We start from the raw sequence: 21,948 nt of genomic DNA, 5'->3' as shown, positions 1-21,948 counted from the left end.
TGTCTAACAATAATCCTATAAGCACTTTCCCCCATTTTTCTCTGATGCAAAAACCTTTCTTTTGTGCGAACTGTGTTATCACTATCCCATGACGTGAGCAACAAAATGCTGCAAAATGTTTCTTCCATTTTTGTACAAACGCATATTTTCCACACGATGGTCCCATGTATGCAATTTGCAAGAAAAAGAAGTATACAAAGATAATTTCCTCCGAAATTATTTACACAGGCATATTCCCGCATTCCTGCCCCTGACGTGTCACATCCTGTACCTCACCTGTTTATCCTGCCACCATATTATACAAGCCCAACACATCCCTCCTTTTATTAGCCTTCTTCTGTCTTTCATTCCAGTGTTGTTCTTCTTACGGTTTGAAATGCCGAGGAGACATGATGCAAGAATAGCATTAATGATGAGGCGGATGTGACAGGAAGTAACCTCCCTCTGTGGGGAAGGGAGCTTCTCAATCTCCAGTGCCACTGTCACCTTTGATCTCGTCTCCGAGACACTCATCCGGCTTTCTGATTACTGTCAGCCGTGCGAATAATAATTAAAAATGGCACATATGGTAAAAAGAGATGTTGACTATTGGAGGGCACTGCGGGATGCGGCAGCCTTTAATGACACGTTCATGTGATTCCATTAGCACAATGAGATGTCAGGCCTTGTTTTTATATCTGGATTTCTAGGTACAACCAGGGTAATCTCTCTGTGCACTTAACAATCTTGCGCTTGAATTTTGCATGAACAGGAATATTTACGAAGCAATGTAAACTAGCGGTTGTTTTAAATAACGTTTTCTTTAAAAAATAAATAAAAATAGGAGGTGTAGAAGAGTGATTTTTACCATCCATGTAACAAACAGTCTCCTGTGTTTGCACTGCACTGGAATTTGTAAAAAGCTTTCCTACAGTTTGTGTCAACCATTCTTCGTGCCATATATGTGACTATTAGCAAAACCTACACGCAAAATAGTAAAAATATGCTACTTTGTGAGGTGAAGTTGTGAAAGTGTCTGTAGCTTCACAGTTAAAATGTGTACAATCTGCGACAAAGTCTCTCCCTGTCCTTTTGGCAACGTGAAAGCAGGGCCCCCACGACCACCAAAGCTCAGATGCCAGGAGAATCATTGTTGGGTCTTTATTATTATTTTTTTTAAACATCAGTGTTCATGGTCTCTTATTTTTTTCTTTTTAAAAAGCTGGTAACAGTCCAAAAGAGTTTGCTTTTCTTGAGGGCCCATTTTATTATTTGTAAGGCCAGTTAATAAATATTCTAATCCAACTGAGGTATTTAAGATGAGGACATCAGAAGCATTTCGTAAGTTCAGTGACAGAAATGTGCAAATTAGTTTACCCCTTCGCAGATGAATGCAGACGTTGGTGAAAATCCCAGTCAGCCAATTACAAACGATCTCTACTAAATCCACTGTGTGGAAAACGGATTTTTAGGCTATTGTTCAATTTCTTTGGAGAAAATGTAGGTTATTCGAGATGATCTTTGGAGCCAAATTCATGGATCCAGGAGGTATGCTTAACTAATCAGAATGAATTCACTAATGTTTCCCTCTTCGTATGTTTAGGTAGAGGTACAAAAACCCCTACACCACTAGTAGACGGTAGAAACCATCTTCTTCAACTTGAATTTCAAGTTGGGAAATGTGTGAACATCTGAATTGCCCTATTTTACAAGTATTAAGAAGCAGTCACAATGGAATCAAATGTTTTGATCATATTGTAAGGTGGGTGGCTCTTCAATGTTGGAGGATGACGCACAGAACCCCCCCTCCCCCCACACACACACACCCCTCATGGGTCAGTGGTGATTTAGCTAATAAAAACAGTGAGTAAGGTCCAGATTCATAAAGAGTTTGTTATGAGTAGGTTGGAATTCATGAGTGAGTGTGGAGTAACTAACACAAGAGTAAGTCAGGGCGAAATCTATATGAATGTGGCCATTATATTTTGCGTTTAGTATGAGGCTATCACACAACATGCAGGGTATTATGGGAAATTCTGGGTCAGGATGTCACAGAATGTTGACAAGTCGTATTCTTTGCTTTCCAGTGGGGTGATAATTCCCTCTGGTAGGACCTCGTTTACTCCCATTGGTTTCTGCCAGAGCCCTTGGCTGTACATAAGAAACATTTTTGATTTTGTTCAGAGCAGTTTGTTTAAAAAAAGAAGCTGATACTCACAAAGTGTAGAGTAATGGTGTTGATTTACCCGAGATAAACAATAAGACAATAGTGTTCTATTAGCAATAGAGCGGTGCGCCGTTTTAAAATATTTAAATATCCCTACAGCATAAACAAAAGATTACCTTGGAAGAAGTTATTTCCAAATAAAATATTACAGCTTGTGATTTAATTGCAATGGGTAATTAAAAGTTAGACAATAATCATTTTTGGCAGAAGTCGTTTTTTTCAAGTTTTAGGATAGAAAAAAGACGCCCTGCTCTACCATAATACTGTTAGTAATTAAGATAAATGCATCAATTATTAAGGATGCAAACATGTCAAGCAAGCATAACTAATTATTTGAGCATGTTAACAGTTGTTTAATGTTAACAAGCGCTGAATTATTAAAGACCCATGTGTCACATTTTGGACTGCATAAAATATAATGTTCTGGAAGCTTTTATGGTTTTCAGAGTTTGCTCTGATCTTTTCAGTTAGATAAGCAATAAAGTTTGGCTAACTTGCGTTGAAACTATCGCTAAACTAATTAGATCATTTTACAAAATGTTATTTTACGAGCTTACACATTTCTAAAGATTTTTTAGTGCTCTAAAGCACACGATACAAAATCTATGCAGTAGCAGCTTGCAGGTGTTTATAGCAGGCGAAGGAGCTGTGATGAATAGGCAGAGGGAACTGGTACATGCTGAGATGACTACACTGAGTTAGTCGATATATTTGCATTTTTTCTGCTGTAGCATGAACTGGTTTAATTGCAGAACCAACAGTCTGATATAATAATACAGATATCTCGAACAAAAACAATTTAAATTACGTATATCCCGGCACGTTCATGGAAATGTTTTAATCTAGTAGAAATCCTAGTATAATTGTGGTACTACAAGGAACATTTGTTATTGGAAAATGTAGGAAAATATAGAACCAAACATAATCGATGATCTGGTAAAGGCTAATGATACCAATCCTGTGTAAGTATCCGTATGTGTGCGCTATTTATATAATGCAAACCTACCTGGGGTAAACAGGGCAGCGCCTACATTTGAAGGGGTGTTAACCCTAGTAATATCTGTGTGGTTTCCCCCTTTTTGCCTTCATCCCGCCTTAATCCCGGCCCCTGATGTACCTCTGTAAAAAAAATTGTTGTCCCGAGTATTTCATCTTTGATTTGTGTTGTTGGATCATTAGTGAAGAAATTTAGCTTGGGTAGACATTGGCGATCCGGGTTGAATTTTTCTAGACGACATTTTAAAAAATGGCGGGTGTGTTGCAGCGATGATATAATGTTGCAAGAACCATGAGACCTATATTCTTCATTTTGGTGTCAAAACATAGGTTTTGGGGGTTAAGTAGTCTTATAGCGATAAATCAAACCTCCTCAGACCAACCCTTCGTAATTTTCAAAAAGGGTGGCTATAATAGAGGAAGAAGAGACATATATAGAAGTGAAACAAATAATAGTTGTTTTTAATCCTTTTAAGTATACACCAAACAATGTTTATGATCTGAATATGAAAAAAATAATGTTTATCACTCCTGTTAGACACATTTTCATAGTTCATAGTTCACAAAGTTTTAAATTCACTAATTCAAACTCTACTGATGGGTGTTTATTACTATTTTAAATTTTAGTTACCCCTTTGGAAGGGAGTCATCCCAAAAAGCATTGAGTTTAAAGCAATAAGGATGCATCATGAGGAATTGTACACCGTCCAGTGTTGCTTAGAGAAAGCCTCAGGAGGCACTTCAGAAAATATGGATAAAATTGACGAATGAAAATGGAAAGAGGAAACTTGAAAAGTTATTGGATTACATATGGAAAATTAGTGGAACAAAAATACATCAAATGTTTTAAATTTAGTATACATAATTGGCTGTGTATCTTGCTGAAGGACCTGACGGGGCTCATTTTTGGGACATGAATTCACAGTGCACACAGACTTAGCGCGAACCAAGATAGCATGCCGGCTTTGCAGTTGAGCATGATGAACATTCGAACTGATGCGTGCATGCCACCATTCTTTGTGTGCAAAATAAATATTTTGTCAGGCTCAAAACTTTTTATATGCATATGTCACCCCTAGGGCAGGCTCTGGACAGCCCAGAAGGCAGAATGCAGTGTATACAAAAAGTTGGACATGTACCTTCTAGTTTTGCATGTCCTGGTAGTGAAAAACTCTCAAATTCGTTTTTAACTACTGCAAGGCCTGTTTCTCCTATAGGATAACATTGGAGTTAGCATATTATATTTAACAAGTGAATATTTCCAAACAGAAGCATGTCACCTGTTCATGTTTGGTGTCTTTGGAATTGAAATGAAAAATCCTCTCTCATGGTAAAGTCGGATTTTAAATTACAAATTTGAAAATGCCACTTTTAGAAATATTGCATTTTCCTGCCTTAGCTATTTAGTGCCCGTAGCCTATCTCTGGGTCACATGAGTGAGTGAGTGAGTGAGAGCAGCCTTGTATTGCGCAACTTAGCCCAGAGGCATCAAGGCGCCTAACAAAAATATAAAATGGTGTAGGAGTCAGGTGCCCGATTACAGATACGCCTCTGAGAAGAGCCACGTTTTTAAAGCTTTCCTAAATAGCCCAGTAGAAGGTTGTGCTTTTAATTCCGCGGGGAGGGTATTCCACAGTTCCGGGGCCAAGGAGGAGAAAGCTCGTCCTCCCCACCTGTCTCTACGAACCCGAGGGACTGCCAGGAGATTCTTGTTAGAGGAGCGAAGTTTCCTGCTGGGAGTGTATGGAATCAGCAGTGATCTTATACCGTCAGAGCTTTCTCCAAACAAGGCCCCATGGACACGGCATAGGATCTTAAAGGAGATCCTGGCCTGGATCGGGAGCCAATGTAGGCTCTTCCTAGCCAATGTAGCAGAGGAGAGACTGGGGACATTCAGAACAAATCTGGCTGCCGCATTTTGGACTGTCTGCAAGCGTTGTATCAGGCCTTTGTTTATGCCCGAATAGAGGGCATTGCAGTAGTCTAGTCATGAACCGACCAGGGCAACCACAATCTGCTTGCGGGATTTCAGGGAAAGATAGTGGGTAATTTTCCTCAAGATCCTGATAACGCCCCAGCAGGTAGATATTGTTCTATTTACTTGCTGATCCATAGCAAGCGAGGTGCAGAGCATGTCTGGGTGTAGCTGAAAGTTGGGCTTAGTGTATTGATCCTAGACAGCCTCACATAAGGAGAGCTTAGATGGGCCTGGATGGGCCATCACTGGCAGGATGAGAGGGCAGAGCTGGGCACAGCCCTGCTTACTCTTCAATAGGCTGTATCCTGCCTTCACACAAAGGTCTGCATACCCCCCTGTGTTTAGCCTGGAGCCAGGACAGGGAAGGCAGAATGTCTGTGGGCTTCAAAAGGAAACATCTAGGAGCTTCTTCAAGTTAAAAGGAAGTCCCAGAAATTAATATTAGACCCCAGACATGCACTCTTCATTACACCTCTGGACCTGTAAATACTCTGCCAGGAAGAAGGACAGCTGTGCTGCTGAAAGGACTGCCATTCTGCTGAACTGCTGCCCTGAAGTACTTCTGCCTGTTGTGCTGACCTGCTGACCTCTTGTCTGGGTGAGTATGACTGGACCTGCAACTGTAGGACCAGAACCCCCGAGTGACTCCAAGGGCTAGTTGGTTGACCTCTGAGTAGAGCATCAGGGACAGACGGTTCCAACCACATTAAACCCAGCACCTGGACTCTGCCATTCGTGAGTCCTACCCTGACAAGTGGTACCACCCCCCAGTCCTGGAATCTTGAAAGTGGGTCTGATGGTGCTCTGCAGCCCATCAGTGGTTCCAGCAGAACCAACGCATCACCTCTGCTAAGTGCAACAATCCTGATCAGAACTGATGTATCGCCTCTGCTGCAAGAGTTCTTCCAACGCAGGATATGGCATTGACCTCAAAGCCCGCGTCAGAACTGTTGCTGTGCAATGCTTCACCAATGCAGGCTCTCCCATTGTAAAATCCTTGTTGACTGCAGCGTCCATGACAATGCAAGCTCTCCTATCGCAGCTGTTTAGAACCAACTCATAGTCACAACTGCGTAATGCAGCCTCAAAGCCAGACTTTGCATCGCAAAGCTCTGAAAAAAACTAAATTAATTTGACATTAACATTTGACAATAATGAATAGCACATTGACTGAGAATTTTAAAACTAACTTCTATTCATGGCAAACATCTCAAGTCCTGGGTGAAATGAAAACATATGTAAGTTAATTTTGTACAGGACCAATAGATAGCTTGCAAAAATCTTAACATTTTGGAAAAGATAGTAATTAAGTGAAATGAACCTCATGAAAGGACAGCCCCAACAGTGATTTGCAGAGAACCATTCTGACACCCTAATATCCCATGACACAAACACTCCTCTCTGAGGTACTGCTTCTTCCCACAAGCAAGGCCAGTTGATGACATAACAAGGTAGGATCGTCTACCTTGTATTTGTCATGCAATAATTGTGGTATTATGTCTATATAAGGGTATACCTAAGAAAAGGGCTATTATTTTGTTTGTGCCTATACCACTACAGACATAATAGAAATGTTTATTACATTAGAAGCACTAACTTACATTACAGAATGCAAACGTAGCTCGTGGCTCAAAAAAAAAGAAAACATGTTGAAGGTATTTAGAAGGTATATCCACTTGACTACTAGAGGCCTGATTATGAGTTTGGCAGACCATTCGACCACCAAACCTGTGGCAGTTCCCTGGACCACCAGACTGGTGGTCTAACCACCATATTACGAATACGGCGGTGGGACCACCACAAGACCACAGCAACCGCTGGGGATCATGGATCCCACAGCAGTGGCACAGCGGTGAGAGACTTTAATATGCTGCCGGTGCTGCTGCGACACCACCAGCATATTAGGAGTTTTCTCCCCACTACAGTTTTCATGCCGGTGAGGCCACCATGGAAACTGGGTTGTCAGGAAACAAAAGGTAACCTACAGGGCCCCCTGTTGCCTCAGGGCCGTGGTGTGCCTGCAGAGGGGCACATGTTGTGCCCTCCTATGTGCATGCACCCCCTTTCATGCATGGCATGGACTCTACAGTCCATGCCGTGCAGGAACGGGCTTTGGTGTTTCCAATGCTGTGCCTTTTTAATAGGCACCGCCGTGGGAACACCAAAGGACCACTCTTCAGATGCTGAGATAACTTATAATCTGATGGGCGGCTGGCGGTCGAGTTTGGTGGTCTTGGAGCGGGGTGCTGGCTCCAGGACCGCCAAACTTGTAATCAGGTCCTAGTTCTTTTCTCCCCTGATGCTGAGAACTTTATCAAAATTATTGGCACATCCTTGTTAGGCTTTCACAACCTTTTTCAACAAAGCGTATCCAGGCCAAATTTGCTTACTTTATTTTCCACACAATGGGAATTCTAAAGGTGCCCCTCATTTGTGGCTTCCCCTGTAGAGAACCAACAAACTAGCCAGACTGTGGAAAATGTTTGCGTTTTTGAAAAATAGGAAAAAGTGCTGTGCAAGAAACGGTGTGAGATTTTTTTTCTTCACAAATGGCCTCAATGAAAGGTTTGCTATATTAAGCTTGCTCTTCTCCCTGCTTCTGAAAACAGAGAGACTTGTAAAAAAACTATTTTTCCCGAATTTTTGTAATTTTTCTAAATTGTGATGAATATTTTTTTTTACCTACTTGCACTTTAAAAAGGAAAGAGGTATGAAACCTATGTGTAAAGCTGGAAAGCTCCACATTACTGAAATGTAGACAACATTCGGAATTCTGCAAGGGGGTCATGCTTTTTCTAAATACGGTAATTGTTTAAATAAAAAAATAACAAATGTAAGTAGGGAAAACACAAATAGGTGAGAATGTTTTCATCTATAGTTTTTTCCGCTATTGCTGAGCTACAAAAGTAATACACTGTTATGTCTGACAGAGCACTCCAATCATAGAGGTTTGTTGTGTTTTCTAAAATTCCAAACACATCCAGTGCCCCTAACCATTAATGGGGGATGCAGCTTATAAACATTTTTCATTGTGTTTCAACCAGGCCTCAATTTAGAAGGTGAAATCTAATCAATGAAAAAAGAGTATGAAGGAATTCTGTGTTTTTGAAATGTACCAAGAATCTGAGTTTAGGTAAAGGGGTTATTTGTGCCACTCTAAATATGAGATTACCCATAATATCATGTAATTCACAGGGCGTTTGACATAATGAGTCTTTTTTGCACACAGACTTACATATGGAAGTCAAAAAAAGAATTCAATAAATAGATTATAAGGAGTTTCTAGAGTCTATGTTCACACAATTTTCCACATAAAAGTGGTACCTGACATGACAGGAAAGGTCACAAAAAAGGTACCAACATACACTTTGGTAATATGACCTAGAACCTCCAGACATTTTTTGAAATCTAGACACCTTGGGAAGGTACTGGTGGTGTGGCTTATGTGGATCCCATTGTTTTTGTTGTTGTTTTTTTTGTTTTAAACGAACGTCCTGTAAATGAAAAATGTTGCTAAAAATCGCAAAATATCCCCACATTTCTGTGTGGGAAATTTCTGTAGTCTGCTGGGATCCAAAACATTCCTACCACCCATTTCCACTCCTCTATCGATCAAAACAGTGCCCCATATATGTAGGTGGGCCTATTGCCTGGGACAGTATAGAATCCAAAATGCAATCTGAAAACATCAAGAATTCTCCTTTGCATTTCAAACATTCTGGGTATGTGGGTAGCTGTGGCATTTGAACTTGAGGTTGGCAGACACCCATGGGAACCTACCAATCTCAGACATTTATGAATACTAGACACCCAGGAGAGCTCCCTGTTTATTGACTTGTGTGGATCCCGTACCTTTTGCCCAGAATATCCTGTAAATATCAAACTTTGGCTTACCTTGATGTCTCTGTTCATATGAGCGACACTTATTATATCAATTTGGACATATGGAGCCTACACTTTCAATACAAGGTTCTGCCATTAGAACTTAAGTCAGCATCCTGCTTCTTCAACAAACTGTTGGGCACCATCGTTGAGGTTTCTTGATGACTAGCAATTCTCAGTTCATCCATATCTTGATAATTGGATAATACCTCACTTGTCCAAACTGTCATCTCCATCATCATACATTCCTTATCGGGGGTGTTATAATTTACTTCAAGTAATTGCGAGAAATTTCAGTAAAATTATACGACTTATGGTTAAGTATGCAAAATACAAGTCTGCTATTTAGTGCTGTATTTAGTGTGAAAACAACCTTGAAACAATTTCTGACATGAGGATTTATATAATTATAAAAAGACTGAACAAAAGCTGCATGCATTCTGCTGTGTTAGTGCGTTTGTTGTCAATTTTGATAAAAAATGCCAACTTCAGGGTGAATTTAAACGATGCATGTCGTTTAATTATACAACATAGCATACTGATGTAATTTCTTGAATTTTGCAGAAAAAGTTTAATGCAGAATTCCAATAATTAATCAATGTTCTGGCATGACTTAAATTTCTCCCAGGCATATTCCTCATAAACCAGACCAATTCCAACCCACCACAGGATCTCCAGTTCATCAGATCTTTTCCGGACAGATGTAGATACAGTGTTTTTTCCAGAGAGGAGCATCATCATACTACATACTTATGTACTATCCCTGATGAAGCTGAAGGTGTATACTCCTTGGAGATTACATCAAGTGCAGGGTGATGCAGAGAGCTTGAACTTACTATATGTTTGATCCGCCATAATTTACAGATTTATTTTTCTCTGGAGTCTCTCAGTTCTGTTTTTCTACATGCTGCTACAGTGTTTGTCATTCCATGGTCATGGCGTCATCTGGAGATAATCTCTTGTCATGTTCTTCATCAGTGGTATCCTGCAAGCCTTCTACTCAATTCTCTTGTGTCTACCCTCAGACGTTTTCAATAAACTGCTGTGATGGTTAATGAAGTAGCACCTTGCAAAAGGAACACCTCTGGTTATAGCTCAAACTCTTATTATGAATGCCTATGGTTTAGGATGAGAAGCAACATTGAGGTCCCCTGATACACAGGGATTTTTGTCAGAACAGCACCTTTGCATATCCTCAAATCTGAAAGAACTAATGGCCATTCTTCATGCCCTTCAGACACGTTACCTCTCTCTTGATGAGTCTGTTGTAGGCCGTACTTACAGCATGATGTGTAAAACATACAATAAACACCAGGGAGGGACAGGTACCTATCTCTGGCAGCAGTTGCTGTACATATATGTTTTTGAGCAGAACAACATCTCATTCCCCTGTTATCTATTCACATCATGGATATATACAACAGGGTGACGGAATCTTGCAGCAAAGTATTTACTTCTTCCCAGGGCTTCTATGTATGTCCAGAGACCTTTGCAATGTTAGTTCATTAATTTGGAGTACCTTATCACAATCTCATTGCCACAAGATCTATCGACTTGTTGCCCTATTTCTGTAGTGCTTATCTGGAACTAGATGCATGGGCAGTGGATGCTTTCCTTGTTCTAGACATCGCGTATCCTGTATCCCTCCATTCATTTTCTCTTATTCCTTGAGTCCTGTCTAGGATTCAGAAAAAGAAGAATGAATACCCTGTTGGTGGTTCTAGCTTAAATAAGGATGAGTTGTTTTTCTCTGCTTTTGCCAATTGTCGATTGCAAGAGGTTCAATTCTCTCATTGTTTCTTTGTCCTTTGGTTGTCCAATTCTTCTCCTGTAGGCTTTATGACACCACCATATTTCAGCATTTAAGTTGGGACTTTAGGGCTTAAGTGGAAAGGACTTGTCTGAGGGGTAGCATAGTATGTTCAGGATTCTAGATACCCCGCTATCCTTGGAGTGTATGCTCTTAATTGTTATTCATAAAGTTCTTGGAATCATCCTAATAAATATCAGGTCTGGAACTGTGATTCTACCCAGATTCTGGAATTTCACTGACGAGAGGGTTTCGCTACTGTTCGTGCTCCTATTACTCTTATGGTAGAGTGGCCTGCTATCAGGACGTACTCTACTCTGTACCCCAGGGGAATAATTAGGCTATTGATGATTTCAGCACTCATAGTTTTGTTTTGAACCACCAGAATGAATTTTGTTTTGCTGCTGCCCTTCAAGGTAATATTTCTATTTGCCATTATTTACTCTCACAATTTCGGTCAGCTACCACCTTCAGTATGCTCTTCAACTATGGGGCTCATTCCAATGTCGGGCAGACCGTAGTGGTCTGGAACCGCCGACCTTATGTTGGCGGTTTTGACCTCAGTATTAGGATGTTGCCGCTTTATGGGCCGTCGGAAACACCCATTTGAAAATGGCAGCTTGCCTGGCGGGCGGAAAAGGCCCACAACACAGGCTGCTTTGCTAAATTGATGGTTTTAAACATTCATGCACTGTGTGGCAGGCACTTCAGAGTTCAAGGATGTTTAGGCCCCATAGCAGAGTCAGGGGGGAGGGAGCCCTGCTAGGGGCACCCATAGACACTTTCTGACAGCCTTTCCATGTCGGAAAGGCCGACATGAAAAGGCTGTCAGAAAGTGCCATCATAATCCTGACGGTGGATGTGAGCCTGGCTCCGCCGTCATTAGGGGATTATGGTGGCTTCTGATGCTCTGACGGGCTCCCCGAGCCTGTCAGAAGCACGTCGGAATCCCCCCTGGTTTCACTCCAACCGCCGTCATTCTAATACAATTTCGGGTGGAAAGTCTCCGACAGCTGGTTGGAGGCTTTCTGCCCGACATCGTAATCAGGCCCTATGTGTTTTTCTGATTTGATTGTTTCTTAGACATGGTCTAAGTTTTGTGCCCTCAGACATCTCATTGCTTTTTTCCTGCATTCTTTCTCTCCTGAAGAGTTTTGACTTCATTTTCTTGATGCCTGTAAGGCTTATTCTGTCTACTTGGATCGCACTTCAGATGTTTGACAGTGTAACAGTATTTTTTTCACTTTTTTTCTTATGTTTGTCCGCGTTTGACTGTGTTAAGAAGTAAGCAATAGTGGTATGCAAGCTGAACTAGGGTGGTGAAAGATGCAGAAAATAGTAAAACAGGCAACAAATATTAGGACTAGTCAACTCTGCTTGAAATGAAGTTCAAACTGAAGTTAAATAAGATGTCTTCCTTTTCGTAAATCTATACCTTTTTCATTGAATTTGAAGACCAAGATGGGGAAGATAGGCTCAGGAGGATTCCAACACTCATGAGAGACTTTGATATAAATAAAAACTTGACTCAAACACAAGGTCGAAACGTTTTGGAAAGATTTCATCTTCCTTCAAGGGTCCCATAGGAGAGTCCGTACACCACTTTTTAATCCTCATGACATTTGTCAAGAGCTTTAAACAATTAACTGCTAGACACGTATTGATACTATTAGAAGTAGCAATTATTGTTTTTTTGTTTCAAGAGACTTGTCACATAATATCTGTTTACGGGTTTTTTCAATGAGTTGCTTTCAAATGAAAATTATTTGATGTATATCTTGTTTATTTAACAAATTAAAGGTAATCGTCAATGTGGTTACTACAACTCTATTTGTTTAAAGAAAAATTGGTAAATATATTGCCAGTACATATATATTCACATGCCAGTGATTACAAATACATGTTTGCTCTAAGGTTGATTGAACTGAAGTACATTAATTTTTTTATTTGCCTCATCCTCAAAGGCCCATAAAGGGCAATATCTCATTTTTGAAGCTACCTCCAAAGAGCAGAACGAAGGCAGAAGTGTACTACCTCAATGTCAGAACACATCCTTTGCATTCCCTGAGGATCTTTTTGTCTATGTTTATGCTTCAATAATATGACACATGTTTGAGTAGTTACTTAGGCCCACATTTAACATGGGTTTGGAACGCCCTTGAGCCACACAGGGGGATGCAAGGGTGACATAAAACCTGGAATGATATTTACTCAGCCACAGAAGGCCACCTTGCGTGGTCCTGCATGGCTTGGTAAATGTGGAGTAACGCAAGGCAGCGCAAATCACTGCCTTGCATTGCTCTGCCCCGGGGAGAAGTTTCATTGGTGGAGAGTGGATGTTTCCACACATCAACCCATGTACTTTGGGGCATTCCCATATTTACCATTAGAAGTAGACCTGGGAATGTGTCAAAATGTTACACCTTCCCAGGGAAGGCATAACAAGGAAAAATATGTTTTTTTCTCCTCGTTTTCTCATTGTTGAAACTGTCTACTTGTGCTGCATTCTGCAGGAAATGACTCTGAGGATTATTTTTGTGAAGGTAAGTGCACCTTCCTGCACAAACACTATCCTGCCTACAATTCAGGCACCTTTGCATCATGGTGCAAGGCTGCCAGTGTTAGCTCTAGGGAGCACCTTGTGCGCCAGCGCAGGCAGAGAGCAGGAATGCAATGTATAATGTTAAATGGATCGCATTTCTGTCCTCTTCCTTTCAAGCAGCACTGTGAAGCCAGGTGGCTTCCTGCCTTGCATGACCATTTACTAAATAAGCCCCATATTTCTATATTGCATGTCTTTACTATGTATGTTCTTAATATTGTGTCAAAAAATATCATCAGTCATTAATGCTATTGCTGCAATATTGAATATTGTGATAAAATGTATACCCTGGTCTATTTCATAACAGCTAAGAACAACATATTTGCCCTCACTTTTTAATATCTTTGAAATAAATGTCGAGTATTTAACCACAGTATTTAACCACAGTTGTTTATAATGTCATTCATTGTGTTATTATTTTAAATAATTTATTGTGTAATTGTTTATAATATATTATTGTGTGCATGATTTTTATTTCAGGTTAGCAGGGCAATTGGGTGGGAAGTGTTCCCCAAAATTGTATAATTGTATTTATTTTTTTATGTATTGATAAATTATTTTAAATTTCAAGAACATTTTTTCTTATTGTAAATATTAAAATTGTATTTATTGAAATTTTGGGGAGGACATTTTAATTTATGTTTAAATTAAATAATATAACAGTTTTGTAAATGTAGTTTTACTGCATATTTTTGTGTTTATACATTTTTTATTCAATTTTCATTTGAAATATTTGTGTATGTTTTTTTCGTATCTTGACAATGATAAAGTCATTGTTAATAAATGGTTGTATTTGTTTATTTTTTAATGTATGTAAACAATATTTGAAATTATGAAAATGGGACAGATATGTATTGATTTTAATGTGTAAATTAAGATGTATTTGTATATTTATATGCTATAGGCTTATTTAATTAAAATATACCAGTCAAATCTTTATCATTTCTATCATTTGAATACATTCTGCAGTTGAGAATATATTTCATAAATGTAGTAATTTAAATGTTATATAATTTACATGTATTATATTATTAGAAAATTAGTTTGTTTATATATTCAATGATTGTTAAATTTGAATTATGAATTTATTTTTTATGTTTCAAAATGCAGGACTGTTAACACACATTAATACAAATGTATTATTTATACTTAGCGAGTAACATTTTATATATTTAATTTTAAGTATATAGGTTTTTAGTTTGGGTTATTGTGTCGTCTAAGTAATTTATTTTTATTTTATAAATAAAAAGTGTGAAAATAGAATATTGATTGTGTAAATAAACATTTTAGTGTTAAACACCTTCCCTAAAATGGTTTAGATTGAAGTGGGAATAAGAAATGTGACCCCTTTAGTGACCGACTCCTCCCCCAAAATGTTTTGGATTGGAGTGAGAATAGTAAATGTAAAGTCTTTAGTGTCCAACACTTTCTCTAAAATGGTTTGTGTTGGTGTGGGAATATTTAATTTAACCATTGATGTGTTAATGTCCTTGGTTAAAATGTATTTCTATGTAGTAGGTGTAGTTTATGTAATTTAATTAGCAATTCTGATGTTTAGAAAGAATTAACAAAGAAATTGGTTGTATATTTGTAAATTACTTTTTTCATTGAATAGAGATTTTGCAACATAGTTTTCAATTTTCCTTTATTTTTCAAAGTTGTTTTAATGCATATTATTCCAATTTTTAACATATATATAGTTCTAGCTATTATCAACTTGTATATATTGATACATAAACTATTTGTAATGTATATTTATTATTAAATAAACAATGTAAATCATATACATAGTATTGTATGTTGCCCTTTTTTCAGGTTGCTTTTACATTTTACAGCTTTATTCATATTAATTAAACAGTTTCATATTCATATTTGATTTTTTACATTTGTAAGAACATTGTTAACATGTTTTACATGTGATTTCTTGGGCTTTTGGGGTTTTGGACTGGGTTAAGTGGAGTGGGGATCTGGTTTCTAAGGGTGTTGGTGTGGTGTCTGGGGGTATGGTTGTGGTGTGTAGGGGTCTGTGGCTGTTGCTGTGGTGCCTAGGAGTATGCTGGGGGAGGTGGGGGGTAGTGTCTGCTGAGTGCTTGCATGCTTGTGTTTTCTGTATATTTTGTGTTTGTATGTGGTGCTTGTGTCTGATGAAGTGTGTGCCTGAAAAGGGGTGTATGTCTTTGGGACGGGAATGGGAATCGGGATTTTGAATGTGAAAGGTGCAGGAAGTGGTGTTGAAGGGTTGGGTGGCAGGCTGCTGTGGGGAGGAGGTCAGAGCCTAAAAAGAACTCTGTAGGCCTGACATTACAGTGTAAATGCCTTCAAGGTATGCCACCATCGGTGCCAGCGGGTTGCCTTGCCCCTGGATTGCATTCAGGACTGCATTCTGACCCACACAGATGGTCCTCAGGAGGTCAATAGCATCCTCACTCAGGGCAGTGGGGCTAACAGGGACAGGGGCTGAGGTTCCTAGAGTGAAGGAGACTGCTCCGCTCTTAGGGGAGCTAGCCTGGCTAACTTGTTGGGAGACAATGAAGAGGATAGCGATGGAACTGGGGTTGGCGGACAAGAATGAAGGTGGTACTGATCCTATGGGGCCCGCCACCACTCTGGAGTGTCCACCGGAGGATGACTCAGATCCTGTCCTCCGTGGCACACCCCACACCCTTCTGGTCACTTGGTCCCTCTGTATCTGAGGTGACATGTCCCTAAGCACTGTGACCAGCTGTGTCAGCACTGACGTTGGTCCCTTCTCCTTTGCTTGCCCTGGATGTATCTGAAATGACATGTAATAAGGGTTTATTGCAACTGCGTTTCCTCACTTGACCATCATAAATCAACAGAAAAAAGTGATGAAGTGCACATATCACACCAGCTTCATGGTATACTCTATAGGCTTAAAAATGAGCATACGCTCATGCATGCTGCATAATCTGCAAACAGTTGGTTCCACTCATGTCATAACCCCACACAGGCCCACATGCATTGATGGAGTTGTCTACATTCCATCCTTATGTCCTTACTAGGATAGTTGATCACCTTGCATACTTTGGCACTTGTTTTATACCACTGTAAAATGATGTAACCAACTAGAATGGATACAGTTTTGAGATGTACACAATGCTCACACAAGGCCCAGGTTTCAACAGATCCACCTATTCCTCATGAAGGTCAAGTTGAACACCAATGTATCATCAAGCAGTGTTGTGTCAGACATCATGCCACATGCAAAGGCTCATTTCACAATGATGAGACTTTGTACTCCAAATTACATCATATGTCCATACCGGAAAAGTCTAATGAAAGCTGTACAGATGTAGTTTAGCTGTGTATCACATGTAGCATATTAAGTTACCTAAGAATGATGAGGTAGACACATTTTGAGATAGATACTCAGAATTCACACAGCACAAAACTTAATTCAGCATATGAACATCTCCAATCCTGCTTGGTACAGGTGATAACGCCATTCATAGATTATATACCTACAAGCCAATATACCTTTGAAGGTTTTGGGTGTCCCTGAATATCTATGACATGAAGATGTGGGCTTACTAGAGTCCCTATTGGCTGTCACATCACAGCCCCCTTTAGTAATACAACTGAGGTACTGGGTTTTTCAGAACCAGTACCGAACCGGTAACCCAGTGGTATCAGGGAACACACCCAAAGACCTCGAGTACTTTCCTGATTTAGACCACAGAAACTCAGAGTCTTCTAGGTGAAGTCAAGGATCGATTTTATTGGCTGCAACCAAGTAACAGGTCCTAGAAGTACAACACACGGGATGTATATTCTCAGGAGACTGCTCAATCTTACAAAGCCAGGCTTCTCTTTTTATACAAAATATTGTGCTTTAGGCAAACATTCTTCGAATTTTAGTATACCATTCACATGTTCCCATTACAAAGAAAAAGCAGAGTCATGATGACAAGCCCACATTTTAGTTTGTCCAGCCCACAACAAATTACCCGGCAAGGCCCAACAGTTTCATCAGATATCGGTGGACCCCCAATAAAAACGGGCACCTCCCCATCATAAAGCAAGTCAGAGAGAAAGGAACAGGGACAGGTGGGAGCAAGATTAGGCAGGGTGTGTGTGCGATGAAAAGGGTTTATGACATGTTGTGCCTTGATGCTATCTCGTTCGGCCACTGGGAGAGGAACTGACCAAACAGGTTTCAGCTTGCCCAGGTCAGAGAAAAGTCAATCAAGGTGTACGTGTCCTTTGATATCGAATTTAGCTGTCTTATAGGCCTATGTCAGGGCAACCCAAAAAATGGCTGCCGCACACAAAATGGAAGCCAAGGGTTCAAGACGAAAATGACGATTTCGAGGTGAAATCGTCACTCGAATATGACGAAAATGCTTGTACATAGTGTACTAGCCATTTTCGGTCTTTTGATATAAAAATCGTCATGCTACGACGAAGTTTTATTCAAGAGTCCAGAATTTTCAGAACTACAAACCCTCCTTTTGCCCTTACATAGGCAATTTAACCTAATCTCATGCTAATCTGAGTCCAGGTCTATATTCCTAAAGTCATTGAGATGTTTTTGTAACATCATTCTAGTACTTAGCTCGTCTCTTGATACAGGTTTCCTTACACATGATGTAGCACAGAGGCCACATATTGCAGGAGCACACTGCACGCACAGACTGAACAGGAAAAGAATGGCTAAGACCGTCCCAATGACCATCAGAATTTTCCATCCCCAGGCGGATATCAGTTCCCAGAACCATCCCATTAAAGACCAATCTCCTTTATCCACATGAATAGATTCAGAAATCTTATGCAGTTTAGAGATGGCCTGGTACACTGTTGGAGCGTTATCTGGAATGAAAACACAGCAACTCGATTGGATCAATCTACATACCCCACCTCGGTCTGCAAGTATGACATCTAATGCGACCCTGTTCTGAAGGGTCATAAGACGATCCGACTGGAGCTCAGCAGTCAAGTTACTAAGGGCACCAGCAGTTTCAATTACGGTGGACTCAACCACCCTTGTCAATTGCCTTATGTTCCTGCTGTTAACCATGGGTCCCCAGAACGGTAGAAAACCCTTTGCGAAGTCCCCAAATTCTTGTCCTGCAGTGTCCTCTTTACTCAAGACACCTCTAACTATCCTTGTCTTGTGGTAATCTGCCGCCGCTGTGTAGGTGGGAGGCAGCAGGAACGAAATAAAACATGTGCCCGAAAAGTCAGGGGGCAACCATGTATAGGCTCTATCATGGCAGATGAAATAGGTACCCTTAGCTGCTAAGAACGGAGGGGAAGTCTGAGATGCAAAAACATATGTTTCAGTGCAGATGCTTTTCCCTAGCTGAGCTCTGGGATTCTTGCCAGTACCTTGCGGACACAGGTGACCCTGATGGGGTACAATCCAAATCGGGGAAGATCTCTTAGCTTGCTGTTTCTCACTCAGAGAAGCTCCATATCCGGTCATGTTCCATCCTATGTATAATAGTGTCTCATCTCTCGGGATAGTCTCATAAGAAATATCTTCCTTAATCATGTCTACTATACCCTTAACTAGAGCACTATTCTTAGGATTGTAGGGGGTAGATTTCATGTGCATATATGAACATTGTTCTGTATGCCCACACAGAACCATTGTGGCTGAAAGGCAGGACCAGATAAGGGATACCTTTATCCGTTGTGTGAGGCATAAGACCACACACCCAACAGTTAGTTGTGTTCATTACTAGTTGGTGTTGGTGCAAAAGCTGAACAAAGGAGTTATTGATAAACTCTAATCTCCTAGCGGATTCGTGTTCAGGAAGGGGTTGAAAAGAGTGTGGGGAAACAGTAGAAGGAGGAGGTATAGGCGATGTAGTGGGTGAAAATGTTACTCGAAAAGAGAATAACACATAACTTATTAAAAATATCATCACACTGAATAACATGAAAATGCACAATATCAAAAAGCTTTTCTTTGTCATTATTTTACATATTCGGTTTTTAAAGTTTACAGTTTTGGCAGGTCTCTCCATCTCGAAAAACTCCATCCTCTCTAAAGTGCTGCCCGCGATGGGAGGTTGTTTCTGCTAAGGAATTCTTCTGTCAGTCTAGGGCAACTCCCTTGGACCAACCAGAACTGTCGACCTAACGTCGTCAGCTGCACCCCAAAGACTTTGGGCAATCGCGGCCCTAGCAGCGGAACCCGGATGGCGGTTCGAAAAACAAAAATAAGCAAGTTTCTCAGATGGGAGAGCTGCGCTTTCAAAAATAGTACTTGGAGGAAAAAAAAACTTTTATTAGTTCGTATTTCTCGGCCTCAGATTATACCGTTGTTTTCCTGGTATTGTATTATCTTGGAAAAGGAGTTCAGGTTCTGTAGTGTCCAATCGAACTGATGGTGATACAGCTGGTTGCAAAATTGTATCACTCTCTTGTTCAGTAAGTGTTCCTTTTACTCGTGCATCACTGAAAGGCAGAAAACGTGGCACAGTTTCAGTCTCTGAGTCAGCGACACCCTCCTGGACCCACCGGTCGTATGGCAGAGGCAGAGGGATCCGCTTGCAGTGGATCCCGTGGATCCAGTTTTTCTTCCCTCCACTCGAACAGCTGATCTTGTGGAAAGAAGAATGAGGTGCGGTCTGGTCCACCTTGGCTGGTCGTTATTGATTCGCTGGAAGTTCTTCGCGAGGACCCAAGATCCAGGGTCGATCTGATGACCTGGAGTTTCAGGGACCGGAGGCAGGGTGTCATGGACCGGTTGATGCAAAACACGCAATTTAGCCGTCAATTCGTACAAATAATCGAGCAAAACAGGGTGTTCTATTTCACTGAACTTAGTGGGCCTTGGCACTCCCCATATGTTGGCCGGGCGGCCAAAAACTATTTCGTAGGGACTAAGTCCCACTCGCGAATGCACAGTCATTCTGGTGGATAGGAGTGCTAGAGGTAGAGCGTCAGGCCATTTAAGACCAGAGCTCGCTTGGATTTTGCATTCTACTAATCCAGCTGATTGGGGGTGATTTGCAGCGTGGAAATTTTGCTGAATGCCTAGCCCTTCACATACTCTCTTCATCACACGACCCACAAATTCACTCCCATTGTCACTCCAGACCATTCTAGGCATTCCAAATCTGGGGAAGAACTCTTTCACAAGGGCTTTAGCTATGGATAAGGCAGTGTTGTATTTTAGGGGATAGGCTTCCACCCATCTTGAAAAGGCACAAACAACAACGAGTACGTATTTTAAATTGTTGCACCTCTCCATGTGGATGAAATCTAGCTGCAAAACCTCGAACGGATACGTAGGAGGTGCAAAATGACCAGCTGGAGGTGGGGTTCCCCGACCAGGATTGTGTTTCAGACACACCATGCAATTCTTGACGACATTCTCTGCACACTTGGGAATTCCTGAATTTTGCCATACTGGAGCCAACAACTTGCAAATCCCTTTAGCCATTGCAACCACTGCAAGCACATATGCATCGGGTAACAACCATCTCTGATGCTCTGACAATTCAACCCAACAACCATTCTACCCGTACTTTCTCTTCACATGTTCAACTCTTTCTCTGTAGCCTCAGCTTGAATAGACTTCACACTCTCTATCATGTCTTCACACATTCCAACATCACCAACCCATCTTGCAGGGCCTGCAACATACATTCGGCTCATTACATTCCTTGCAGTTTCGTTCGCGATTTCGTCAGCAAATGCATTTCCACGACCAACATCATCAGTCACCTTCTTGTGAGCACTACATTTCACAATCGCCACTTGCAGAGGCAAGGTCAGTGATTCAAGAAGCTCATTCACCAACTGACCATGCTGAATCTTAGCTCCATGCGAAGTCAGGAACCCACGTTCTTTCCACAATCGTCCAAAACTATGAGCCACACCAAATGCATACTGGCTGTCGGTATAGACAGTCACTTTCATTCCTTTTGACAACACACATGCTCTTGTAAGTGCAATCAATTCTGCTGCTTGAGCTGAATTATGTGGAATACGTGCAGCTTCAACAACTGTATGCAAAGTCGTGACACCATTCGGGAGCTTGAAGCATGAACCATCCACCCATAATGTACCATCACACTTTGCAAGAGGAGTGTCCCTAAGATCTATTCTCCCTTTCGTTTCTTCTTCTGTTCTAAGAAAACAATCATGCTGTTCTGAATCATCTAACTCCTCTACAATTGGCAACAACGTAGCTGGGTTGAGAGTGTTGCATCTTTTAATGTGCACATGACTTGCTAACAAGGTTAATTCGTAACCTGACAATCGAGCACTAGTTAAGTGCTGTGTCTTGGTTCTGTTTAACAACGTGTCTACTACATGTGGAACCATCACAACTAACATATTATTCATCACTAGACCAGCAGACTGTCGAATAGAAACAGCTGCTGCTGCTGTTGCTCTTAAACAGCTCGGCAATGCTTTAGCTACAGGATCCAAAGTCGACGAAAAATATGCATATGGACGCTGCTTGTCTCCAAACAACTGAGTCAACACTGATA

Source organism: Lissotriton helveticus, chromosome 12 (genome assembly GCF_964261635.1).
Source record: "Lissotriton helveticus chromosome 12, aLisHel1.1, whole genome shotgun sequence".
Taxonomy (NCBI): domain Eukaryota; kingdom Metazoa; phylum Chordata; class Amphibia; order Caudata; family Salamandridae; genus Lissotriton; species Lissotriton helveticus.
Note: the sequence above shows the minus strand (reverse complement) of the source record.